The 22992-nt window shown below is 40.8% G+C and overlaps 1 long non-coding RNA gene across 4 annotated transcripts in view; it reads right to left on the bottom strand.

Annotated features, from left to right (window-relative positions):
* LOC310766657 overlaps positions 1 to 22992 on the bottom strand; it is a 36651-nt gene that overhangs the window by 11876 nt on the left and 1783 nt on the right. For 3 of the 4 annotated variants that reach the window (XR_014550309.1, XR_014550310.1, XR_014550311.1), the window contains exons 3-4: positions 22073 to 22164; positions 19466 to 19563 (exon numbers count right to left, since the gene is read on the bottom strand). This is a non-coding gene — a long non-coding RNA (uncharacterized lncRNA). Of the gene's footprint in view, positions 1 to 2121; positions 2216 to 3543; positions 3879 to 19465; positions 19564 to 22072; positions 22165 to 22992 lie in introns of those variants that run through there. The other variant, XR_014550312.1, reaches the window with a different exon arrangement.

The following is a 22992-nucleotide window of genomic DNA, read 5'->3' as shown; positions in this document are numbered from 1 at the left end:
AGGGCTTCAACGTTGCCCATTGAATTTGTGGGGGCCAAGCCCCACAAATATATTATTGTAGGTGCTGAAGCACCCATGGCCTCCTGGAGTTGGCTCCAGTGGCGTTCTGAGACATGGAAAGGTATCACGCCTCAGGAAGGAAGAAGGGTAGCAGAGTGAAAATACATCTGCAACAAAATGTTTCAGTGCCTATCCAGCATATCTGGTGTATTCCTGCACAAACACAGAGGCACCATTAAGAGAATGGAACAGTTTTAGATCTGGAAGAGTCAAAACCTCCCCAATCAGCCCTGACACGCCCTTGGGAACCTCCCCTTCTCTCCAATGGTGAAAGAGCATTGGGAATGGTCCTTTCCACACTGCCAGGATGGACCTCCCTTTGTGTCTACAAAGAGGAAGAGCTGCAAAATCCTATGACCTCCAGGACACACTCAGGAAACAAAGGACTGAACCATTAAATGTTGTATGGACCCACTTTTCGTCCATTTATCCAAAATTCTCTTTCCTAGAGGTGCTCTACTACCACATGCAGGGACTTTGTCCTTCCTACTAATGTTACCCACCTGTTCATCTTGCCCTTAGTAAAGACCAAGAACACATTTCCTGAGAAATAGCTTTGCATGCAAATGGTGGTATGGAAGGCATGTTTGAAAGCCAGGGGGAGATGAACACATGTATCACTGAGACACAAGTTAACTGTTGGGACCATTTTCCTGTCCTCATTTCTCTTATTTTTTTGGCATTTCACGAAAGAGGACTTAAAAATGCTTTCAAGTAGGATTCAGCTTTATTTGTTTAAAAATATATCCAATATTTTGAAAGTTTTTGGAAAATTCAACAATATAAAACAAAGGTCTAAAACAAGCCAGATTATCTTAAAAGACTTCCACCGTCTAAACCACACTTCTCATGTTATTTAATTCTCCTTTGCCTCTGTTCTTCACTTCCATCTCTTTGGATCCCTTAATATCTTCCCTAATTCATTAAATTCTTTATATGCTTTAAGATATTTTAATTAAGATTTCTATTTTACAATGTATGTAAGTGTAATTCTGGAATTACCCGTTTATGGAAAATAGTATTTCTTTTTCTTTTTTTTTTCTTTTTTTTGCTTTCTCTTATTTTCTATTTTCTTTCATAGTTTATGTTCAACATACTGTAAATAATTGTGTTCTTTGCAGATATATCTGGAAATTTGATTGCATTATTTAATAAAGTTATAAAGGTAAAGGTAAAGGTACCCCTGCCCGTACGAGCCAGTCGTGTCCGACTCTAGGGTTGTGCGCTCATCTCACTTAAGAGGCCGGGGGCCAGCGCTATCTGAAGACACTTCCGGGTCACGTGGCCAGAGTGACGAAGCTGCAGCTGGCGAGCCAGCACCAGCGCAGCACACGGAAACGTCGTTTACCTTCCCGCTATAAAGCGGTACCTATTTATCTACTTGCACTCAGGGGTGCTTTCGAACTGCTAGGTGGGCAGGAGCTGGGACCGAAAGACAGGAGCTCACCCCGCCGCGGGGATTCGAACCGCCGACCATACGATCGGCAAGTCCTAGGCACTGAGGTTTTACCCACAGCGCCACCCACGTCCCTTTATATATAATAAAGTTATATATATGTGTGTGTGTGTGTGTGTGTGTGCGCGTATATATATATATATATTGTCAGGGAACTGCCATCGGAAGAACAGGAGGCGAAAGGGCTCACAGAGGTTGGGAGAGACTTATCAGCTGAGGAGGGAACCAGCAGGGGGAGAGAAGGAGCTCCAAGGGAAAGTGAGTCGGAGGGATGGCTCAGAGATACTTCCAGCGAAAACAGTGGGGAGGTTTCAGGACCTCCTATAGGGACACCCACTCCTCGCCGGAAACTGTCGCGCCGAGAGTCCAGAAGGCGCGTTTCCGTTAAGGAGCTTTTATGCTGGAGGAAATTCCGTAAACGCCCACTGTCGGATTCTACCAGCGACTGACGGAGCCATGCTTAAGGAGCTCCGTTACAGACAGAGGTTTGTGGACTTAGCCAAACTCTGAGGGACTAAGAATTTCGCGCACAAGCAGCTCATCATCCCATCACATATATATATATATATATATATATATATATATATATATATATATATGCGCCAGATTAATATAGCATGGAAAACATGGCATCTGCTCGCTTGTTGAGCAGTATGAAGAACCCTCTGTCCTCCTATCAGTAGAACTGCTATCATCTTCCTGCCTTTGGAGTGTCAAAAGATGGTGTCAATATCAGTTTTAATATTGTATTTTTACATGATTGCCAGTTTGCTGTGGTTAGTCTGCCAGTTTGATTGGGTAACTCTTTCGATAATTCCATTGAGCATGATTTGTCTTATAGCTAGGGATGGGAAAATCTGTCAATTTCAGCTTCGCTGCTCCTGGTATAGAGAGACTCCATTTTAAAAAGAGAGTTCAGTTGTAAATGTGCAGCTATAGAATGGGTTGAACTATAGCTATGCTGAAAGTTTGTCTTTTTCATCCATTGGCTGGGTGGGTGGGTGGGAGTGAGGAAAAAACCCTCGTGAAAAATCACGGAAGGGAAGAAATTTCTCTGGAATTGTCAGGAGAAGGTTGCCACCTACCTAACACAGCCTTACAAGGTAGCCAAGGGTTTTCCTCTATGCATTAAACTTTTGTTTGTTCAGAAGGCTACACCAGTCTGAATGGGACAAGGCTTTCTCCACAACTTCTCATTGACTGTACTTCCTGGAATGCTTTCAGAGCCATCCCACATGATTTTACTCTCAATACACTGTAGGAACTGTGTCCAGCCGCCGCCACCACCACCCTAAATGCTTTTCTGAAGGGTCAATGGACTCTTCTGCTCTGCCTGGGTTACAGAATCATAGAATCCCTCTAGAAGGGATCCAAAAGTCCTCTAGTCCAACCCCTTGCAATGCAAGAATCACAGGGTTGTGGCATGATAGGCTGCTGATGAAAGAGGCATCCCTCAAACTCAGCAGGGAAAGCCATAATAAATTAGTATTATACCATGTAACACAAGCCTATTCTAATTCCACCTGTCTCAACATACCTGGAATAGGTTGAAGTAACAACAAGAAGATGGTGGATGAATTTAGTCTCTTTAAGATATTGCTTTGAAATTTTCATCTTGATCTTTCGTGTCAAATATGACACAATATGACAAACTGGGTTTTCAAAGATGTTCCGTGCACTTTCTGAAGCCTCTTCCTAACCACAGCAAACCTTACATTTCTGGGTGTTTTGCCTTTCTGGAAGGCCTGTAAAACTGATGTTATTTCCAATGTGATCTGCTGTCTCACATTCCTCCTTCTTCCAAATGTTAACCAGAGAACATGTGGGATCCAGGTACAGGGAAGCAGCAACCATATCACCCTTGACATATTATGGACCAGGCCTCTCACAGTGCTGATCACTTGTTTGGTAATGAGAGCAACTTGCTACTTAAATAAATTCTAACCCCTCAAAACTGTAGTAGTCTTGTTGTTGAGTGACCATGTCGAGTGAGAGGCCAGCCAACTAGAAGAATCTCTGATGTGTACTTGCCTGGAAGCAGAGTCAGCATCCAAAGGTAGGTCAAGTCCTAGAGTCAGGTGAACAGCAATCCACGTGGTCAGACAGTCCAGGGGTCAGGGAATCTGATGATCTTGGGATCTGGAATCAAGAATCAAGATGAGCAGAAAGCAGCAAGGTCAGGCTAGCAACTACAAGCCTTGTTACCATCACCTGACTGCTGCTGGAAGCTCTGCTTAAGAAGGCTGAAGCTAGCTGGTTCTCATCAGTGCCTTCTCCGAGTCCTTGAAGGCTGATCAGCTGCAGTTGGAGTCACTCCACTGTCTCTCACTTCAGGCTGCTCTTCTTCAGGTGAAGCTAACTCCTGGCCCATGACAAAAACAAGTCATCAGCACCAAGATAGGACCAGAGGAAATTGCCTTATACTGATCCACACCAGTGGTCCATCTAGCTCAGTATTGTCTATGCTGACTGGCAGTAGCTCACCAGGTTTTCAGGAAGAAGTCTCTTCCAACCCTACTAGGAGATGTTGGAGATGGAACTTGGGATCTTCTACACACAGAGCAGATGCTCCAGCACTGAGCTACACCCCTTCCCATTTACAGAACGAAGGGGGTAAGATTTGAAGCATCTCCCTCAGGTTCATTTGTACATCCAGGACGGCATCCAAAAGAGCTATCCATGAACATAATGCCAATGTCTTCATGCAAATTTGCCCTTGCTGATTCAGGATGAAGCAAGGTAGAAGTGAAGCAGATATCTGAAAGGTAGTGACATATAACTGGCTGTGTCATGCAGGTATAGTTAAGGAGAGCGACATCAGAGCATTCCCATCACAGTTTCCATTTCACCCACAACCAGCTGTGTGTCGATGAGAACAGGCAAAAAAAAAATGTCTTCATAATGATAATCACAGTGTGTGTTGCAGAGGAGGCAGAACCATAGAGGCATGCAAACAGCATATGTTTTCTCCTCTATCAGTGCCAGAACAGTTATGCATCAAATGGGGTTCTTGACAAAATAGCATGGCATTTTCAATCACGTCTGAGCAAGGCAAAACAATTTACCTTGTGTGTGTAAAAATGAAGAAGAAATTCTCCAGGTTCATCAACTTTGTCTGTTTAATAAGGTGTTTTGGTAGAAGAAAATTAAGCAGTCTGAAGGGAAACTCTGCCTTACAGATGTATCCATGAACATAGGAACCTGTCTTATGCCAAATCAGCCATTGGTCCATCTAGTACACTTAATGGAAACAGTTCTCCAGGATTTCAGAGGGGACGTTCCCAGGCCAACATAGAGATGTCTAGGGCCCCTTTGACATGCAAAGAGGTTGCTCTACCACTGACTGAGCTATGGCCTTTCATTTCACAGAAATGAAATGTTGGTGATTTTCTTTAGATTTTCCCATTCAGCTTCAATAACTTTACCCTCCATATCACTCTGGAAATAAGGGTTGGGTTAATGATGACAACTTCTCATAGTATACGCAAAGTCAACATTAGAAAAATGCTTCCTTTATCGTTAACCATACTCCTGGACTCAACTAGAAGAAATGCAGCACTCGAATTACAGTGAGTCAGAGAGAGTCCTTCTTCATAGCAGACCCCTAAGGTACCTTTTTAGGAAGTTTTGTGGCAGCCAGGTGATTTGACTATAATAGGGATGAGTTAGAAGTGGGGTTTGTGGTAGAGTTCCCATAACTCTGAGGAAATGTGCCTGCAGCTGGATGCAGCCTACATTTTTCCCAGGGCTGCGAAGTCAGAGCCAAGAGCTGGAGCTGCACATTTGCCTCACTGGGACAGATAATCTTTCAGAAGGTGGGAGGGAAAGATAGAAGAATCGGAATAATTTTTGTCCTCTTTACAGTCAAATCACTTGCCTGGGATTTAAATCACTTTAGAGTCTCTCTTGTGCACTGTTTATCGGAATGAAATGGTGATTGAGAATGAGGAACTAAACATGGGAGAGCGCTACACTTGCAGTATGAGTGAACATTCTAGTCAGGATAAGTGATACACCTGGTTCACATTCCTTTTTATGTTTGTTTCAACAGAGGCTGGTCTATAAGGTTGGATGGGGCACTGCCCCACTGGCCTCAGCCTGCCGTCACCGCTTAGATTCAGGTGGACTTGCCTCTGAACAAACATGAAAAGGATTGTGCTGTAAGAGGAGACAGCTTTTGGATGTGAGATTTTGCAAATGCTACGGCTGCCCGTTCCACCTTTCTTAGCCATGTGGCTTTCTGCCAGAAGATTGTCAGGATAGGACTCTTCTGTTCACATGGCAAACGGAATTTCACCTGCTGAGTTCTGCTTTACCAAACCACACACACACACACACATACACACCCACCCACACACCCGGCTGCCCAAAACCTTAAAGGTCCATAGGAAAATATGGTTAAAAGGAGAGGCTACTATGTATCCCTATGTACCACTGCCCTCTACTGGAATTTAAGTAGAATAATTATTCTACAAAAAAAATTAAAACTGACAGAGGGCACATCTACAGTATAGCACAGATACATACTGGATTAATAATGCCCATTGTCCTGCCCAAGAAATTCTGTTCAGTCTTGTACGGGGGAACTATGTAGCTAGACAGCTGAGGCAGTTCTCACCACAATTATGCACAGTATTGTACTGAAAAAGCCAAGTTAGGATTCAGAGCCTGCTGCCTTTAAAAAAAAATGCTGTATTTTAGGTTTGTGTAATTTTCTAATCCAATAGCAATTAATGTGTAGATGTGCTTTACCAAATTCTAACAGGGAAACCTTAAAATTGGTTATTTCTTTAAACCAAACTAATGGGGACAAATCACAAGATTAACATGTTTACATAAACTACTTTAAAGAACATAAAGAACATGCCTTAGTAAACAAAGAAAATCTTTAATAATTTTTATTGTTGCTAATTGATATTTTATAAAGCAGTAAAGGGTCACTCTGGCCTGGTCTTTTTGCTTGTGCCTGCCAATAGACCTTACAATGTTACACTGTCTCCATAATGGTGCCTGCAGGGTTCCTTTAAAAAAAACAACCTCAAATGAAGCTTTTAAGTTAAAAAACAAACAAACTGCTGATGTGTTTTAACATGAAACAACCCAGGGCTCTTCAGTACTCCACAGGCAACATTTTGTACAGCCATTCACTTCTTGCAATGCTCATGGAGCTAAAGAAACAGAGATATAAGAAAATATAGGATGTCCCTATTTTCATTGGAGAATGTAGGAGGATATGGATACGGTTCAGAAGAATAGAGAAATAATAGAGCAACATATAGCTTTATGGGGGTCCTGTTCAAACCTGGGAGTTTTATTGGAATCATGTTTCAACTTGGGCTGTGGGGAGAGAGCCTCATATCACTTTGTCTCATTATTCGGCCCACACACAGAGTCAGTGCACACCACAAGTAGTTATCAATGTCAAGCTGGACAGAAATGGCTATAAATATAGATATAAACATACACTACCTCAGAAGGTGTCAAAAGTTTTACCTCATACTGACATTTCAGGACAGCGTGAGAACTGTAAAAAAACAAAAACAACCATATATTTGGTCATTATTATTCTAGTTTTACAGATGAGGAATTGATTCAGTGAGTGAATAATGGGTAACTTGCCTAAAACCACCCAGAAAGCCTTCAGATGAGCAGGGCTTTGACAATCCTTGACAACAGTCCCAATAATGCACTGCGTAACAACAGCTTAATGTGACTATCTGTGATATTTTTACAGTGCAATCTTATGTGTGCATACTCAGAAGCAAGTCCTCACTAAACTCAAGGAGGCTCACTTCCATTGAAGCGTTGTAGGATTCAATCCGAGGTGTGAGTGGTAAAAGAGCTGACCTTCTACATCCAGTTATGGCTGGGGCTCTTGCTTACAAGAAAGTCTGTGCAGTTAATACATCATTCCTGACATGGCATACACTTATTGACTGCAGCCATAGCTGGTCTCATTTCAATATGAGACAGTTTGTTTTGCATCCCTTTAAAATAAACAGTCTGAGTTCTTTGCTGTCCGTTTTATTCAGTATGCAGGGTGTTTTAAGTGCTCATGAAGAAGTATGTCTTCAAAGAGTTGGGCCAATGCAATTTTAATTTTGGTACATGCTTGAGATTTCATTTACACCCCAGTCTTTCTCTCTCACACACATTTCTCCCCTGTTATTGGTGCTTTCATTCCCTTGGTTTCTCCATGTTTCCCTTTAAAGCAGGATAGGATATGAATAAAAGCTGCCTTCCTTTTGCGTTTTTTGATGGTGACACAATGCAGATGTTTAATGAAGGATATTTATGAGGACTCATACCCAGATCTATGGAGCTTTTTAAAAAAACAAAAACAAAAACTGGCTATTACTCCTTCTGAGACTGCTTTAGTTGGCTTATTGATTGATTTTAATTGATAGCCATTCCTTGCCTTCCAGGTAAGAGCAGATACCAAAAGACAAAAGATAAAATTAAACAGAATGAAATTTAACATAAGAACATACGGTGAACCCTACTGGATTGGACGAAAGGCCAGTCTAGACCAGCATTCTGTTTTCTATAGTAGCCAGCCAGATTTTATTATTATTTTATTGTTAATTAAATTTATATGCCACCATTCAAAGATTACAGGGCAGTTTACAATGTAAGAAACAATGTTATGAATTTTGTGTTTTTATTTCTTCCTGCAAATGTAACATCCTACGTCAATCTTGGTTTTGTTTGTTATAGTTTATATTTGTTTGTCTTCTTAATCCTTTTTTTGTTTTTTGGGTTACATGGATAACATTCAATTTTTTAAAAACAAACAAAACTTTTTTTAAAAAACCACTGGAACTCAGGGGCCATCCAATGCTGCTAATTAATGAGAGGTTCAAAACATGCAAAAGGATATATTTCTTCACACAATGCATATGCCTAGGAAACTCACTGCTACAAGTTGTAGGAATGGTCACTTAGAAGTTACATTATTATACACATTACTTGGCTGGAGAACCACACTGCAAAAACAGAAGAAGTGTGAATTTTAAACGATGGCTGCACCTCTGTTTGCACATCATTTTGCAAAGTGTGAATTGGGGAGATTCACCTTTAAATGTAAACCAAATCTAATTTCTCCAGCAGCCCTAAGTAGGATGTAAAGGACAGGGGCAAAGGAAGGCGTCATGACACCCGGGGCGGGCGTCGCTACATAAGGTGCATGTGCGTCACCGCTATGTACAATGCATGCACCATATGTAGTAATGCTGCACATGCGCTGTACATAGTAGTTTGCTGGCGGCGCCACTGCCAGGATCCTCTACATGCAGCTGCGGCAGCAGACATGGACCCCGGGGCGAACCGCCCATTGCGACGCCACTGGTAAAGGAACTTTACAGGATACAGCAAGGAACAGAATGCTGGATCTGACCAAAGACCCATCTTGTACAGCAGTGCTCTTAAGGCAGCCACACCATCATCTCAAAGAAAATTGCTGTTCAAGACTGTCAGATATTAAATTAATATTTTAAACTGCAAACTGCCTTGAAAGAAAGGGTGCATATAAATGCAATTAATGAAGTGACAGAAAAGCACCAGCATACCTCTTGCAATAACCACAAGTAGTGATGTTAAATTCTTGAGAAGAATCTTCTGGAGAATATTCTCTCGATTAATGATATTAGAGAATTTTCATTTCAAATAGGAGAACATTCATTTTAATGCATTGAAAATGATATAATTTACATTGGAATATACTGATATAAATTACATTGGAATATATTTCAGTATGTCAGTATATTACCAGTATGTCAATCTCTGGTAAATGGCACTTTGTACCATTGAATGGCACTGCAAAAACCAGTTACTGGCACTAAATAAAAATATAGAAACGTCAATTGTTTAAATCAAGGCCACCACACATGCTGTTACACTTAATTGTATAGGCCTAGGTACTTTAAGTGTATAAAGCATTAAAGCTACTTTCTGTAAAAAAAATTAAAAATCACACTGTATAGCCAAGGGTATAGAATTGCTAAGAATAACGTCACACCAAAATAGAAAAAAAGGCTATTACATATAGTTGAAATACATACGAATTCAAATGTTCATCAAATTAAATGAATAGCATTTTTAAAACTAAAAAAAGAAAAAAAGAAAAAAGTTTTCGGTAGCTCAGTTTCAGAACTGCCAATGGTGAATGAATGACACAGTGCCCAGCAATGTAACTGGATCAAAAAAAATCATTACTTACACTGGCAATATCACAGCTTGACTTATTATTTACTAGATTTTTTAAATGTGGGTTGTAAAACTGGTTCTTACATTAGAATTTACAGTTTGTGGAGCATATTCTCCGGAAAATTTTCTAGCAAAGAATACTCTCGAGGATGTTCTCCTTCTCGAGAATATTCTCACCTCACATCACATCACTAACCACAAGCAGGGCTTAAAAATGTAACAATACAAGAAGAGCCTGAGGGGTCAGCCCAGTAGGCCACCTGGTCAAGCATCCTGTTCTCTCAGGGGCCAACCAGATGCCTATAGGAAACCAGTAAGCAGGATTCAAGCACAAGAACACTCTCCCCTCCTGTGGTTTCCAGCCACTGGTGCTTGGAAGTACTGCTGCATTCAACACCTAAAAGCAATCACATACTCTCACGGCAGTAGTTTCAAGGTTGCCAGGAACAGAAACTTTTGGACATCAAATGCCTGGGTAAACAGATTTTTTTAAATTTTCTCCCAACAATTAATAGTGAGGAGGAATAGATGCACCTCACTAGGGTGAGCAGTCCAGAAACAGGGAGCCACCACCAAGAAGGTCCTGCTATACACAAGAAGGTCCTGCTTAACACAATTGGGCAATACCCAGCAGTGGCACCGCCACTGATTGTAGGACCTGAGGTGGCTGTTATTGAGGTAGGTGCTCTTTGAGGCACTTGGGTCCCTCAAAGGGACAATGAAGAAGATGAAAGTGAATTGGGCCCAGTAGCTCACTTCCCTTCTTAAAAGTCATAGTAGTGGTGGCCGCAACAGCAATAAGAGGCAAAATGGAGCCTTTTGTCCACCTTCTACCTCTTTCGCCATCCCCACTATTGCCTAGTACCAGAAATGTAGAGTGAAGTGGGTCCTGGAAGGATGCTTTGTTTAAGGGGTTTGGACTAGATAACCTATAGAGCTTTTCCTGCTTGCACAGTTCCCTTTACAACCAGCATGAAGTTGAGCAGGAAGCACACACATAAATTGTCTTGTGTAACATCTTTAATCATTCATGTATTTGTGTGCTCTTCCATAGTTAATGAGCCTGCCTGCATTTGCCCTTGTTCCTGCTCCCTTTCTCGTTCAGTCAGTTTGTTGTGGTTTTGTGTATCTAATCCATCTGTCACTCGATTACAGCTACAGAGCACCTGTTATGGATTTCTAGAATTTCATTCAAGCTGTTGACAAGTTATTCACAAATTGGCCCTTGTCAGCCTGTCATTGCATCGAGTGCTCTTTGGCGAATCCTTTTGGGTACACATAATAATGAACAGGAGTTCGTGCCGCTTCTGAATTAAACAGCTTCATTTTCTCCTGGTTTCTTAAAAGGAGCATTAACAGATTGGAAGTGACTTGTGGAGGGGACATTTTGTTGAACCTGTATTCAAATATTTGTTTTCCCCAAGACATAGCACCCTGCAGGGAGGATCACAATGAAAGTGATGTTGAGCAGTTAGGAGGTGCATGTTACTCATGAAATGACCTGGCCTTTCTAGATTCAAACCTGCATCGTTTTCCAAATGAAAAAGAAAGAAAAAGAGCAATTAAAAAAATTGGACAACGTATGTACTGTATAAAAAAAGTACCAAGGATTTGTGTTTGCAATGAGCAAAACATACTACTGTAATAATAAAATTTAAGGTCTTATATATATAATAAATGTTCATAAATGTATCAACCAAGCAAGTACATAGATCAGCACAGGAAGACTGACCTGAAACCATTTTGACTCCCAAACTGACCAAATGTTTTCTCTGCAAGGAGGGAGGGGGTCAGGGAGCCTTCCCATTGTCTCAGGAATTGGGAAATCACCATCTCAAAGGGTGACAGACTACCAGGAAAGGCAATCAGATAAGGCATTATCGGATAACCTGGCAGACAGGAAAAACATTCAAATTTCTGTTGTAGACCAACTTTTCTGTGATGTAGGTATGATGTTTGTGGGGGGTGGTCTTGGGTTACACCCCTTCTGTGATGTATGTATGATGTATGGAGGGGTGGTCTTGAGCTCCAGGGCAGGGAATTTAAAATGTCTATATAAGGCCTTGCGCGCCATTGTTTGAGGTCCTCCTCCTTTCCGGCGTGTGAGGGGAGTACCCTGTTGCAACAGATCAATAAAGATCAGGCTTACTAGCTGCTTTGCTTCTCAATATTCTCTGGTTGGCCTCTGTTATTTTATCCTACCAATAGGGAACCCACATGAGGACTCGATACGGGCTCTTGGATACCCCATAAGGGAAAAAGGGCAGATTTTGTTTACAACAGTACAATGCAGAACAGGAGGAAAGCATTGCAATCTCAAATACTTAAGAAATGCACTTAAAGGTAAAGGTAAAGGGACCCCTGACCATTAGGTCCAGTCGTGGCCGACTCTGGGGTTGCGGCGCTCATCTCGCTTTATTGGCGGAGGGAGCCAGCGTACAGATTCCGGGTCATGTGGCCAGCATGACTAAGTCGCTTCTGGCGAACCAGAGCAGCGCACGGAAATGCTGTTTACCTTCCCGTTGGAGTGGTACCTATTTATCTACTTTCACTTTGACGTGCTTTCGAACTGCTAGGTTGGCAGGAGCAGGAACCGAGCAAAGGGAGCTCACCCCATCACAGGGATTCGAACCGCCGACCTTCTAATCAGCAAGTCCTAGGCTCTGTGGTTTAACCCACAGATAGAGGAACTACTGCTGGCAACTCTTTCTTAATTGCTAATTTGTTCTCTATTGTCCATAAGACCCATTTTTCCTAACAGAAAAATAAAAGGATATAATTTTTTTAAAAAAATAAAAAATCAACCTAGCTATTTAAAATACTTTTGTTACCTTTTTGGTCTAACAAAATACTTCAAAACTAGCTCACAAAAGAAAATAGAAACATAATAAGATATTTTTTAAAGCCTGTTTTCCTTGATTTCAGTAAATAATGAGAAACGCATTGTAATGCAGAAATCATTGTAACACAGCAGTCAACCCACAATAAGATGTTTTGTAAAGTCCACCTTAACATAAGCCGACATTAACAATATTGAAAATAGTGATTCATTTTGTAACCAGCTGCAGGGTAGTTATAAATTTGTGATATACCATATTCAGTTAGTCTAGTTGTCACTTTCTTAGCATTAGAAAGTTTTCTTGGTATTAAAAAACTTTGTTTAGATGGCTGCTCTGCAGCTGCTATGAAATAATTACTACTTCCTCAGAAAAGTACCAATGTGGTTGATTCTCCATTGGTTAGAAAAACACACAGAGAATCATTTTTGTGTTGGGCGGGATGCCCTGTACACTGCAGACCTCAGAACAGCACCAGCTAGAAATACTTTTTTGAAAAAGGAAGGACAACACTTTGCAGCTTTTAAAATCAGGGCAAATGGTTTTCAGAAAGGGAGAAGGCATGACCATGCTCACACCCACATCTTTGTCTCCAGGCTCTATGATACACAACAATGATTTGCCAGAGTGATATGCTTAGCCTGAACAAAGTATGTGTTTCATTCCCGTTATCATTACTTCTGTTTAACTTGGTGTGACACCCATTGTCTTCGCTATCTTCTCAGTCACATCACTTCCTGATTGTGCCCTATCAAAGGTTATACGTCAATAAGTTAATTTGTGTCTAATGTGTTACAGCTTCCCTCCTTCATTCATACATAACATCTGGGCATATGTTCCCTTAGTTTCCCTGCATATTACCTACCTGTTTTTCCTCTTTTGTGAGGAAAGAATATATGTTAGGCGAGGAAGCAACTGTGGATTGCTAGGGCAGCCTAGAGTCACAACTAATGACAGAGAACCCTATTCTAAAATAAATGGGGAACAATCAACACTCACTTCTTGACAATACACTTCAGTCAAGGCTAGCTTGCATATAATAGAAACGGGCATGTGAAGTGATAACAGCGAAAAAAGAATATGTATCTATCTCTACATCTATCTATCTATATATGATAGAAAATTTTAAAAAAGGGGCCAAGTTGACTCTGAAGGGCTTAGCCACCTGCTTTGGTCTGCCACAAACTCACTACAAACACTTGTTTTGTGCCAACACAGCCAGAGTCTTCAAACCTTCATCAACTATGGTAAGCAAAGGAACTCCTAGTACCCTAGTATTATTATACTGGGAACTCCTGACACTCCTAGTATTATTCCTGCATTGAGGCAGGTTGAACTAGATGATCCTTGGGGTCCCTTCCAACTCTATGACTCCATAATTCTATTCCATCAGTCAATAGCAGATCTCCCGAAGGTCATGTCTCAACTATGAGAGCAAACACAAGAGTTATGATCCATTGGATCTCTAGCCAATTCTCAGTGCATCCATGCCATACTGCCATAAGCTGCACATTCCAGCTCAGCTTGAGATACAGCAGCATAACTCACTCACAAAGACAGGGTTCAGGAAGTTTTTAAATGCACAATATGGTGTCAGAAGTTGCCACATACAAGAATCAATGAGAGTAAATCAAACGAATGAAGTCCACCATTTTGCAGGCCATTCTGTTTGATAAGCCTGGAAGAAATGGGTTGCAGAAGGCACATTTCACCAGCTGCCATTGCCAAGCTGTAATGAAGCTTAACAGAGACCCACAACAAACACTGGCTAGCCTCATTAAGTTCTGTTAGAGGAAGTGAAGCTGAAATATTGAAGAAACCAATGAGAATTCAAACAAGTCTAATGAGGATGTCAGTTAACAAACAAGGCAACTGATGGATGGAGAGAAATGCTAGGGGAAATGTCCAAGTTTTACAAAGACGAAAATAGTGCTGAGACAAAGGTCTGCTTTTCACTTTGACAGTAATGATTTTGAGAGGCTAAATTCACCAAAAGGAAGTAATGCTACCTTTTTTATGTATGTTCACAGCCCTTAAACAGAAGTTTACAGCAGATATCAAAAGGAATGCAGTGATGGTGCTTAATGTCAATAAGCAGGGAGCTCCAAAGTACAGCTGCTGTCACACTAAAGGCATGAATCCTTACAAATGCAGAATGGTTATTTTGTGGTGCTTGTTCCACAGATTGGAAGGATCAAATAGGCACAGATGGGGTATCACAATCTCTTAAATAAACTGGTTCCAAACCCTTCAGTATGTATGTACAGTGGTACCTCTGGATGCAAACGGGATCCATTCTGGAGCCCCGTTCGCATCCTGAAGTGAACGTAACACGCGACTGCATGTCTGCGCAGGTTGTGTTTTGCCGCTTCTGCGCATGCGTGTGACATCATTTTGAGCGTTTGCACATGCAGCGAAACCCGGAAGTAACACGCTCCGTTACTTCCGAGTCGCCGTGGAGCGCAACCTGAAAATGCTTAACCTGAAGCGTATTCATCCCGAGGTATGACTGTATGTATGTATGGGACTTCCAAGCAAGTGTCTTATTAGGATGTATGATGAAAGTCAAATGTGTACCTCAACTTCATCCAAACTCCACTAACCGTAGAAGCCACATACCTCTACACACACACACACACACACACACACACACACACACACACCCCTAGACACTTGTAAATCTGAACTAAATCCCAGCAGCTAGATATAATGTGACTGGACTGAGTTATCTGTCCTGCTGAGTTAGCTAAACTGTAGAAGCTCATATAAAACTGGTGTGGCAAGCGAGAGACATAACTGGTTTACCTGGAGTGAGATTTCATAAGCAACAGCTGACTTTATCAGATGCCTAGAGTGAACTAAGAAGGTGAGTGAGTGTACAGTCTTGCACAAGAGGATACAGTACACCAAGGCTAATATAGCGAGAATCAATGAGAGTAAAGGCATCTGATTATGAGAAATTTTTATGAGAAATTTATAAAAATCAGATTCTAAACCAAAAGTGATGGAAAGTGATGTTCTTTTACTAAATAGATGCTAATTCAAAGTGCAAAGGTAAAAGGAAGTTAGCATGCAATCACATGCAATCACATAGCATCATAAAGCTTATTACATGTTAATAGAAAGACTTGTTATAACTATGGTTTATGGAAATAATAATTGCTCCTAAAAGTTTACCAGATCTACTATCACACAAGCAGGGGATTTTAAATAAAGAAAACTACACTTTAATACCAGCACTTTGCCCTTCTTATATCCTAATAAAACAATAAGGTAGAGTGTATTTTCTATTCTTTATCACCTTCTCTCTTTAATTTCCCAGCTTCATTACAAATAACTTTGACTAAGTGTCTTTTCCCTTAAAGCAAAATGTTTAGCAACATTTCATAGAGGTAAAGACAAACAGCTGCTGTTTTAGAAACCCTATCATAGGCATGTTATCAACACCTGGATTGCTAATTGACTTACACTCTCTGATGTTTGTCTTTCAAATAAAACGAGATGTTACATTTCTCCTGCTGTAAAAGATGGAAAGTGAAGTCTAGGTGGGTTCCCATGAGGAAAGACACAGCGATAACAGCAAGAACCTTTATTGAACTACATAATTGTGAAACAAGGGCAAAGTAACTGCTTATATACATTTCTGAAAGCCTGGGCCACTCCCACTCCCAATGTGATTGGCTGCCTAAACTTCCAAGTTGCGAATCACGACTCAGAGTTCAAGGGCCAATGGCAGAGGCCCAAATCCTGAAATGATCTGTGATTGGACATCATGTATTGAATCAGAACACAGGAGCTCAGAATCCTTAGTCCAGACTCAATACTCAGCTCATCACACTGGTCAAAGTGTGATGTAGTATCAACAACAAATGGTGGGCCCAAGTCTAATAGGTTATGGGCCAACTGGGTCTAACATGGTACATGATGCACTAGCAGTTTGAGGGGACAATTTATGTCAGGAGCAAGAGAGAAGGCCTTAATCTTGCTCTTCCTTTTCAAGCTGAGCACAATAGTTGCTTATACACAATTAACATCAAATTCCATTTAGCCCTACGAGATTTGTTGTGGCACAAGCTTTCATTGACTAGAGCCCACTTATAGCACAATAAACCTGTTAGTCTTGAAGGCTCCACTAGACTCTTTTTGTATCTCTTCGGTGTAACAGACGAGCATTCTACCCCTATGGGATCTGTCAACTTGAACTTGCTCTTCCTTCCTGAATCTTCACTGACTCAGTACAAGAATTGCCTCAAACTATGTTGTCAAGTTGCAGTATATTATAAACAGCTACACAGAGCACAGGCTTTAAAAAAAACCTAAACATTTCTCTTCACCTTGCCTTTAATCTAACTTTTCACTTAGAAATCATTATGCATAAAGGAAAACTGCAATGCCAATCATGACTCCACAGTGCTTTTCCATTACGTTTTCCCTCAGCTTCCTTGAAATACATTCTGTCATTGTTATACTTTCCTTAAGAGGAACAGGAACAATATAGATCATATCTGAAAGCCCTTAAACATCTTTTCTATACATTACAAACCTGTTCACAAGAAATTCTTCTAGATTCAGGTTTATACATTAAAATAATAATAATACTTCATTGTCGTCACTGCATCTATACAGACTTGTCCAACGAAACTGCTCTAAATAGTGAGAGGGCTTTTACATCAGGGACCTCTTAGGAGTGGGGAGAAACACCTTGTGGCCTGTCATGACTGTATTGCTAGCAAGACAGCTGAGATGAAGTCGGGCTTTGCCTCTACCATGGCATCAAGGTCGAAGCCAAGCCAAAGAACTTTGCCCTAAATTGCTCTGCACAATTTCTACAGTAGAAATATATGAAGGATGTATTTCTTCTAAAATGAAGACACATAAATACTTTTCTGATTCACAGGGGTGCTGCAATTTGCCTGGTGGGGTTGAGAGGATAAAAACCTGGATTTTTCTTTACCCACCCTTTTTACCTGTGCTGTCTCAGGCCCTCAAGTCTGGCTTGAAAAGGCTCCATAGATAATATACCTAAAGTAGACTTGAAATGAGCAACAGTGGAGAACTGGCTGTTCCTACTCTTCAAGAATACATCCAAGAGAATTGCCTCCTACTATTAGCAGGAGCCTGTGATCTAAATATGTCAAGAAACTGCTGTAGAACTGAAAACCTAAGAGCCACTTACTATGGACAGGTGGAATTTTAAAGAGTTGTGTTTTGGAACTTCTCAGACAAAGCAAGAAAATTTCACGTTGCAAGTGGAGAAATTCTACACCACTTTGCTGCTACCCTGTCCACCTGCCCCCCCCCCCGTCACCTTGGATGTTCTCACCCTGAAGGAAGCCCCCAACCATAGCTTGGTGCAACTTTCTCATCCTGGCTCAACTGGGCTAAGCTGGCTGAGTTGAGACCAGTGGAACTTACACTGGCACAACCCCTGAAAAATGGACATTCCAGGGCAAGGATAGAGCAAGGACCCAGTAGCAGGGACTTCTGCAGGATCCTAACTCAGTCACATCACCTCACAAACTGGCAGAACTTGCATGGGCAAAAAGGATGGTTTAAGTCCAACTCATCGTAAAGGCTTGTTTTCCCTCAAGCAGGTTTACTGGTTCAGTCTGCATTAGGTCCGCTCTTGAACAGAGTTGTGATCTGGTGTACCTTACACCAGCTCAGCTTAAGCCGGCATAAGTTACGCAGGATTCCCATACTTGGAATTGCTCCCTAGGCCTAAGCTATTACATTATTTACAAACTACAGCACAAATTATTAACTCCTTGAACCAGCGCCACAGTGATTAATATGTTACTTTCATTGTAGTGCTCAGAATGTTTCAAGTAGACTTCTGATTTGAAAAGCGACTTGTAAAAATAGCTCTTCCATACTAAGCCAATGTGCTTCCCGAGTAATTAAGTGAAAAACTAAGATTCTTCTGCCTATCAGGTCTGCTAAAACACCACCACTATTTCCAAGTTGTGCAGCATCAACCAATTCCAGTTACAAAAGAGACAGATTTTCAGCTATGAGCTCATTGTTGCTTTTGAAGTTAAACCAGAGAATATTATACTGTAACGAATGTGAGGCCCAAAGAACTATTATTCCAGGATGTGGTATGAACTGCAACCAAGAGGCAGACAAAAAAAGACTTCAAGTTCTTACACTATGAATGACTCTGACAGTGTCAGTGTGTATGTTATCCTCACAATGATCCTGTGAGGTAGATCAAGCTGAGAGACACTAACTGACCTGAGGTCCCACAGTGAGCTTCATGTGTGAGGGGCGGTTTTAACCAATCTTAGACTAGCATACTAAACCAGTAAGTAGTTTATGTTTGCTAAAGGCTTGATGGGGATTAAAGAGCAATACAGTCATTGGTCATTGGCTCACACAATCTATGGGGAGATCCACACAACACATAAATAGTACATTCAATGCACATTTAAGGCAGATGGCTTCCTCAAAATTAACTGGGAAGTGTAGTTTGTTAATGGTGCTGGGCACTAGAGCTCTATGAAGGGTAGACTATAGTTTCCAGGATTCTTGGGAAAAACTTATGTGGTTTAAATGCATGGTGTGGCTCTGCCCTAACAGATATGGTACAAAAGCGGCAGGAGTGGGGAAAAGAATGAGGAAAGCAAGCAAATCCTGATCCCAATAACTGAAGTTACAACAATAATATGTGACATTTCTCTTTTTCATCTATTCTAAAATAATTTTTGTTCTTGGTTCTGCACTTTATCCTGAGACTCCTGCCATTTTAACTACTATTTTGAGATCAGGCAATTTCAGAGGCTGCTGTATGATTCACCCAGTGAAAGGATCTTATTGTGTCCTAAGGCACAAAACACATGAAATGGAGGGAACATGTTGGACAGGTCAATTGACATAATATTCCTGTTTAATTGCTGAAGCTTACTATTCACCTGTTCTCTAGATCTTTGCCCTTCTTGGTTAGTAAAAACTGCCAGGGCAGGTTAGAGGTGCAGGACTTCAGAGGTAGTATTTTATTCTTATCTACATAAAATATAAACTGTATGTTAGCAATAAAGGTCAGAGTTTTTTTAATCAAAATATAATTAAAATGAGCAGTTCCAAGGATTGTTTTAAAGTGTGTTTGTGTGTGTGTGTGTGTGCATGTCAACTATAAATATATGGGTAGGTTGGCCTAAACAAAAAAGTTTTGAGCAGGCACTGAAGACAGTACAGCTTTGTGGCTGAATGTGAATTTGAACATGGCTCTTCCATGTCTAAATCCAGCACTCTAACCACTACACAAATCTCTCTGTCTCTCTTGTCATGTCTGGAGCCACACTGATAGATCACAGGGACGACAGTCATACTGGGAAAATACATATTCCACTGCAGGTGACATACTCCACTGAAGGAAACAAAATATGCTTGAAGTAGTCATTTGATATAAGTCTCTATATCAATGCATTCAAGTTAAAACGTGGAAGTTAGGTGGGGTTAGTTGCTTTGCTTTTGTTCTGTTAAGCAAAACTTTTGAAATATTTAGTATTAAAAATACTCCTTTGGTTTTCCACCAAGGGTTCCATGACCCAGATTTGATTGGAAAGCTACTACTGTATTAGAACAATGATTCACTTTGGAAAAAATCTGGTATAAAGTTTATGAAGAAACTAGTTTAACAATTCTAAACAGTGTTCGACAGGAATTAGAGCTGCATTGTTTTGAAAATGAAGGGACCTCTTTTAAGGTAAACAAAGGATGCTCTTGCCAGCTCTGTTCTATGATCTAATATAAGAAGACCCTCTGTCATGTTTGCTTCATTATCTTTTCTCAGGGCTGCTTTACACATTATTATTTTTTAAACTATAATTTATTGCATTTATTTGTTGCCTAAAATGTCTCAAGGCAACTTACAATTGTAAAAGTATACAGAATATTAAATTGAAAACAGCATCAAAAAGTGCTCACCTTGCATCCTACGCATGAGTTTTGGCTTGTGCATAGTAGAGGTTTATTGTATAACCAACTTACATCATATATCTGTGAGGTTAACTCATACATTTCTTTCACTTTATGTGCCTTGCAAAGAAACACTGCAGAAAGCTGTTCCCAGTAAGGTAAAGGTAAAGGGACCCCTGACCATTAGGTCTAGTCGTGGCCGACTCTGGGGTTGCGGCGCTCATCTCGCTTTATTGGCCGAGGGAGCCGGTGTACAGCTTCCGGGTCATGTGGCCAGCATGACTAAGCCACTTCTGGTGAACCAGAGCAGCACACGGAAACGGCGTTTACCTTCCTGTCGGAGCGGTACCTATTTATCTACTTGCACTTTGATGTGCTTTCGAACTGCTAGGTTGGCAGGAGCAGGGACCGAGCAACGGGAGCTCACCCCGTCATGGAGATTTGAACCGCCGACCTTCTGATCAGCAAGTCCTAGGCTTTGTGGTTTAACCCACAGCGCCACCCGCGTCCCTGCTGTTCCCAGAACATGTATTAAATGTGAAATAAATAGAACCTCACACACTAGAATGAACACAGCAGGTGCATGCAAATCTGTAGTACCTGTTTGTTATTGCATGATGGCAAATTTTGATAATGTCATAGGTGGAAATGTTGTCCAAGTACACACACTTTTTAGATATAATGCTGTCCTGATAGATAAACCAAAATATTATTTCTACATTGACCTAATGACAATCAGAGTAATATTAGGTCAACCTGGTACTGTAATTAAACCAAGTATTATTTATTCATTAGCCAAATGGCATTCAGAACAATATAAGAACTGATTCAATGAAGAGCAGTAATGCATTAAAGCCTTTCAGTCTAACCAAACCTAGTTAAACCAAGTACTACTATTTCAGGTGATTACTATAGGGTTCAACTAACAGCCTCGTTATCATCCTTTTAAGGTTGTTACTTGGTTAGCCTTTACAGTTGTACAGGAATTGATTTTTTTTTTCCTTAGGAAAACATAGTATTTAATATTTATAGATTTGACTTCCTACACTCAACATTATTCCTTTGCCTCCCTCTCAGTGGCTTGCCCTCAATATTCAATGCTGGGTGTCCTTGTTTCTCATTTTGCTAATGTAATCAAATGTGTGTGTTTGTGGATTATGAAGACTCCTATCCCCATCCTTATTACCTGCTAGTCATAATGGAAATTAAGAATAAGCAGCAGCAGCTTTTTCCCCTTTTGTGAGGCAGCAGTACAAGTCCTTAAGTCCAGCCTCTTGAAAGACAGGTTATTGGCTCTTTCTCAGTACAAAGAAACCTTCAGGCTACTGGTGAGATTAGAGCTCTAACATTATGTTAAGACCTGCTCCTGCTTGTCAGAATTTCATACGCTGCTGCTGCTACTAAGCATGCATGCAGAAATTTGGTAAACATCTTAAAATAAGAGACAAATGTCCTCCTCTCATATTATATTAGAATCTGCTACTAGTTAAAGGGATATTTATTAGTAACATCAGATGAAGGAAACCTAAAGGAAAGGTATGGCTTATCTCACTGCACTGAACAAAACTAAGGATACAATCCTAACTCCACTTACCTGGGAGTAAGCACCACTGAATTCAGTAGAACTTTGGGGTAGATATGGTTAAGATCACTTTGCAGATTATCCAGATAGGCGATGCCACTCTGCTAAGCAGGAGAAACAGACATAAGAAAAGAGAAAATAATGTTTGAGGGACCAATGTGGTGAAAACTGAGGAAATAAAATATATTGAGAGTGGTTTGTACCATTGGCAAAGTGCTTACAATAGAGTATGATAGAAGAAAGGAATTTGGCTGCTGAAGTATCACACAGCCTGTATGGCAGTTCATATTGTTACACACCACCCCAAACTCTGAGTGGTGAGAGACTTCAGGGGTTCCAAATGCATACCCAGGGTTCAGTTTTCTTGGAATTAGGATCAGCTGAGACTGTGGTGTCTTTAGGTTTTATTTACACATATATACAACCTGAACACAAGACAGGCTGTGGTGACAGTGATGGCCAGTGAATGAGTGCTGATTTTAATCTCTGGAATACAGACTTTAACCAAAGGAGTGTTATTTTTCAATGTAAATAAGTTTAAAATGATTTTTTAAGTACGTCTGCTTCTTCATGTGGATGTGGCATATGTTAAGTTTGCTCTCTGGTCTTTGACTGAAATAAAGATTGATTGATACAACCTGAGCATAGGATGGAGGGACAGACACCAATAGCACTCCAATAGATCTTACTTTCCCATTTGGTTTACAGGGGAGCCCAAATATCCAGCATAGAGTAAACATGTGTTTGTGCCTCCAGCTTCCAGCCTGCTTCCAGTCACTCACACACAACATTGTCTATTGATCTCCTACATAGCAACTACTGTAGGTGAGTGGGGCAGGAGAAAGGCCCATCCATTTGTTCTATGGCACAGAGCAACTTATTTGGTTGTGCTAAATTATGATACTTAACTAGCCAGCCAAATCCTTTACCTG

The sequence above is a fragment of the Podarcis filfolensis genome, assembly GCF_964270895.1.
Source record: "Podarcis filfolensis genome assembly, chromosome: 7".
In the NCBI taxonomy this organism is placed as follows: Eukaryota; Metazoa; Chordata; class Lepidosauria; order Squamata; family Lacertidae; genus Podarcis; species Podarcis filfolensis.
This window is presented reverse-complemented; position numbering and strand designations above follow the sequence as displayed.